This window comes from Aptenodytes forsteri, unplaced genomic scaffold, assembly GCF_000699145.1.
Source record: "Aptenodytes forsteri isolate BGI_AS27 unplaced genomic scaffold, ASM69914v1 Scaffold2, whole genome shotgun sequence".
Classification (NCBI taxonomy): domain Eukaryota; kingdom Metazoa; phylum Chordata; class Aves; order Sphenisciformes; family Spheniscidae; genus Aptenodytes; species Aptenodytes forsteri.
Window position 1 is genome coordinate 16,258,912 of NW_008795695.1, and position 5,188 is coordinate 16,264,099.

General features: G+C 46.0%; 1 long non-coding RNA gene across 1 annotated transcript in view; it reads right to left on the bottom strand.

Moving 5' to 3' along the window:
* The window catches only part of LOC103902039, an 11,580-nt gene that overhangs the window by 3,780 nt on the left and 2,612 nt on the right, over positions 1 to 5,188 (bottom strand). Inside the window, exon 2 of the long non-coding RNA XR_657768.1 lies at positions 3,333 to 3,379. This is a non-coding gene — a long non-coding RNA (uncharacterized LOC103902039). The remainder of the gene's footprint in view (positions 1 to 3,332; positions 3,380 to 5,188) is intronic.

Genomic DNA, 5,188 nt, shown 5'->3' on the forward strand with positions numbered 1-5,188 from the left:
GACAGCCGGCTGAAGATGAGCCGGCAGTGTGCCCAGGCGGGCGAGAAGGCCAATGGCATCCTGGCCTGTATCAGCAATAGTGTGGCCAGCAGGAGTAGGGAAGTGATCGTGCCCCTGTACTCGGCCCTGGTGAGGCCGCACCTCGAATACTGTGTTCAGTTTTGGGCCCCTCACTACAAGAAGGACGTTGAGGTGCTGGAGCGTGTCCAGAGAAGGGCAACGAGGCTGGTGAGGGGTCTGGAGAACAAGTCTTATGAGGAGCGGCTGAGGGAACTGGGGTTGTTTAGCCTGGAGAAAAGGAGGCTGAGGGGAGACCTCATCGCTCTCTACAACTCCCTGAAAGGAGGTTGTAGCGAGGTGGGTGTCGTCTCTTTTCCCAAGTAACAAGTGATAGGATGAGAGGAGGATGAGAGGATAGGATGAGAGGCCTCAAGTTGCGCCAGGGGAGGTTTAGATTGGACATGAGGAAAAATTTCTTTACTGAAAGAGTGGTTAAACATTGGAACAGGCTGCCCAGGGAAGTGGTGGAGTCCCCATCCCTGGAGGTATTTAAAAGACGTGTAGATGAGGCGCTTAGGGACATGGTTTAGTGGGCATGGTGGTGTTGGGTTGACGGGTGGACTCGATGATCTTAGAGGTCTCTTCCAACCTTAATGATTCTATGATTCTATGTGGTTTCTGTAGTACAGGATCAGGCATCTTAGCAGCTCTTGAATTAGAAGAATCACACACTGCTCTTCTAACAACTGTCCATCCACATGCAGCCGTCTGTCTCCAGTCCTTCTAATGGACAGGCTAATAGTTTTGCTTAAGATATGCTGGTGGAAGAAATCCTATTACTTGGGGAGCAGGGGCTTGTTGAGCCATTCATTTACAACAAAACTTGTGGTATAATCAGCAGATCATCCCATGACTGCTAGAGTCCAGGACTTTGATATACCCTGTGCAGCAACAACAGGTAACCCTAGTTTTGTTCCTTACTATACAAGCTAAATAGTGAGGGATTGCAGGTCATAGTGGTGTGAGCAGCTCTGGGCACCCACTCAATCCCTACTGGCATCAGCTGATTGCAGGAGCATTGGAGGTGTCACTCCCTGGCTGGCGAGAGCAGCTGGAAGACTTGGCGCCTTCACTGACCCCTCTGGGGCTGGGTTTGGCTGCAGGCTGGTGTCTGCACAGCGAGACCTGGGAAACTCATTGGGAGCTCTGCATGCTACTGTAATATAGATGCAGCACTTTAAAAAAGCCCTGTGATCCTCCTGAAAGCTGTGTGTGCTACACATGAGACTCTTTTCACCTGCTAGGAGGGATGCAGGATTTATATGAGCAGGAGCAGCTATTCCACTTCCAAAAAGAATCTAAAGTTTTGATGTTTAGGGAAGTGGCATACATTTGCCCTACCCTCAGACAGACCTGAGGTGTCTTGAGGTGGACCCGAATCCTCTCGCCTCTTTGCTTTCTCAGCTGTACCAGCCCACCTCCTTGGAGGGAAGGAAACCAGGGAGAGCAGAGGAACAGTGGCCAGGCTATCCTGATGAGCTAAGGATCCCCCGCCTCCTGCTTTGCTGCTCTGAGCCCAGCCAAATCTACCCAGTGAAACCTGGCCGCCCGCCAGTTTCTAATGGGCAGTGACACATGGCAGCTCACGCCCTGCTGAGCAACCCAGGGAAAGGGAAATCGCAATACATTTAAATCCTTCCCACCATTACACTTAGAAGCACGAAGCAACGCAGGGGACTGCTCTGTGGTACAGCACTGGCCTAATGGCATCTCATTTCACAGTAGTGCAACTGCGGGCTGATGGGCAGGGGTGGACTACCTGGACCTTTGCAAAAGATAAGGGTGAGAGGGCACTTGTGGGAGGGATCATAAATGCTTTACCAACACTGCAGTCCTGCACCAGGCTTCAGTGCACTGGCACTGGAAAGTGTGCTGAACATCAAAACCTGGAAAGGAGCTCCTGAAGCAGCCTCCATCGCTGCAGAGGGCAGGCCATCCAGCCCTCCTCTAGCAGTGCGTCGTGCCCGGCTTGCAGAGGAAATAGGCTGCTCGGCTGCCTGCAAAAGCATCTCCTCCTGGTGAACGCACTGGATAGCTCTGATTTAACCACCACCTCCTAGGGGAGGCTGGGATCCCAGGCACCTCAGCAAACCCAGGCTTAAATATTTCTAGGTTTTTGAAGTTTTGCCAGCCGCTCCTTTTCCTTTGTGTGTGTAGATCAGAGAGAGAGAGAGACCAGAGAAAGCAGGTGGTTGGCTAAGCAAAGGTCAGACTCACTGCTCAAGAGGCAGCAGACCAGTGTCATTCTGCAACAAGCAGTGTAACACTGTCAGGTCACACAGCTAGAGAGTCCCCTTGGGAAGGTGAAAGCATTACCCCTCCCATGCAATTCCTACCTTTTATGAAAGCATGCACAAACACACACAAGTTGAGCAATTAGATAATATTCAGATAGCTGGTACCTCCTAAGTGACTCAGATAAGATCAGGCAGTAAAAGCAGTAGAACCCCCTGCTTGAAACATCCTAGGGGCACAAAACCATGCTCCAAACAAGAAAACCTAGTTTTTAGCTGTGTACCTGATCCTGTTGCCAAATGAAGAGCAGAGAGTCAGCAAACATACACGAGAGAGAGACACGGGTAGGTAACTAGCACTGGCTACTCCAGCAGCCAGACCTACCAGGGCAAAGGAAAGCTAAAACTCATTGCTTGCATCGCATCTGAGACAGAGCTAAGCCAAAACGTGAGCAAGCTGCATAATCAGGTCACCCAAAGTTGTCTTTTGCTCCTCATTCTTTAAGAAGAAGGAAGCATTTTTTTCTAACAATGGCTGCAGCCAAACTGTAAAGCTCATGGGGGAACAACTGAAATACCACATTATTTCAGTAGAGCAGACATCACTAATTACTTTCTTACCTTGTAGAATGTCAAATTAGTTGAAAAAATAGATCAAGCTACTCTTAAGTACAGTGATTAAAGTGATCAAAGGCTCATAACAGCACAGAGGGTGCAGCAAGGTTGTAGTTGCGCTCTAAAACCTGCATTTCATGATGGCAGATAACGACAAGAGGCAAGGAGAAATGTAAACATGAGCATTTTGCAAATGCTCACACTGAATTCCAAAAATCAGCCCAAATCTGGACTTTTAATCTCAGGCTTCAGTCTCAGGCTTGTAGGAAGAGGTAATATTCTCTCTTCTGACCTTCAATCATCTTGGCTACAAAATACTGTTATGCCATTATTCTAGAGGCTCGTAAATATTCTGAAACATGAGGAGATCCTGTGCGAGTTTAAAAGACCCAGGCCAACTTCTGTGTCAGCATTCAAACCAACCTTCAGATTTTCTTCTCAAGTCTACCAGTAGCCATCCACTTCTCTATCTGGAATAGAAGAATGGATCTCATTACTTCACTATATTTAATACTTATCTTCACAGTGCTACTGTGTGGACCAAATGCTAATCACATTTGGAACAACTCCACGTAAAGGTCAAAGCCTGGACTTTTCATAGGTCCTTTGAGGCACCTAGCAGAAGTGCCTAAGCTAGTAGATTAAATTTTCTGCACAGTCCATGGAGAAATATGGGCAACACAGGAGGGTAATTTATTCAGGCTCCCAGTTGCCTTCACTGGCCCTCAAGGCAACACAGCTTCCTGATTTAGACTGTGCTCCTATCATAGGGACTTCCAGTGAGATAGCAAGAATTAGGTGCAATAAACCCTAAGTGACTTATCCAGTGTCATACTGGGAGCCTGTGACAGATCAAAATTTAAACCCATGTTTCTCTGGATCCTAAACTATGCCATTATAATAAAATTATTCTGTTGTTTTGACTCTTGTCTCAGCAAGGTGGTAGATGAGTTCCTCTTGGAAATTTAGGTTTGTCCAAGTTAAAAATCTGCAAGAAACAAACAGATGAAAACTGTGACAAACGACAGTCACAGTGTCCATAAGGATCCTCTTGTATAGCCCACAGAAACAGGAGAAGGTGTTTTAAGTTCAATAGACTTGGAGTTAAACCTATGAACCCCATGTGAAAGATAATTGGCTGATTTCTTAAAGAAATCCCTTAAATGAATATTATTTTGTGTGAGATCACTTATCTAAGCAAACAGAGCCGGATAGACACTCAGTAGATGTAAGCCAGACTTCTCTGAACACCCTTGCATTAGTTTACAGCAGGACTAAATTTGACCCAGTATATCTAATAGGATATTTGATAATCAGGATGTCTTTGAGGGATCTGGAACAATTGCTTCTACTCTTGGCCTTGCGTTTCTTCAGCAGATGAAGGGGGCAATTCTACAAAGTTTTCGCAGAGATTACTAGAAATTCTGGAGAAGATAAGATTAAGACTGATGAAATACATACAAGTATTGTCTTTGGCATCCTCATAAAGTGTTGCAAGATAGAAACTCATTTTCTCTTTGAAACTGAGCAAAATTGAACCTCAAGGTGCAGTAACATTAAGATTTGCACAGAAAGGGAGACTGCAAACAAATCAGGAATGAGAAATTTTAAATCAGTTTGTTAACCAAAAGACCTGCTTTGCTCATTTGCATTTTCTGTCCTGCAAAATGTAATTTGGGAAGAAAGAACCCTCCTTTCCTTAATTTCTTAGGTAGAAATTCTTTTTCATAAAATGTAGGCAACATTCCTGTCATACCTCTGTTCATCAGTAAATCATCCGGAATTGCTCCTGTTACTCCTAAACATCTCCATCTTTAGGAAGCAGGCAGCAGTGTAGGTGGAGCGCTGCTGAATGTTCACTGTATGCTGGCCTGGGAGCTTCAGGCTCTCCGTGAGACATAAAGGCAGTGGCACTGTCTGAAAACTGCTGAGACCGTGGGGCTCCACAACGGTTAATATTTTGGCTGCAGAGGAGAGGATGGCGGAGGGAGGTGGTTATTAACAGTTCGCTCTCTATCTGATGTACAGCTTGGCAAATAATTCAGAATTAAGAGAATTCAGCCTTTTCCTTGGCCACTGTTGCAGGCATGGACACTTGTAGGCACATGACTGAAGACATACATGTGTGCTGGTTTTGGCTGGGATAGAGTTAATTTTCTTCATAGTAGCTAGTATGTGACTGTGTGTTGGATTTGTGCTGAAAACAGTGTTGATAACACCGGGATGTTTTAGTTACTGCTGAGCAGTGCTGACACAGAGTCAAGGCATTTTGTGCTTCT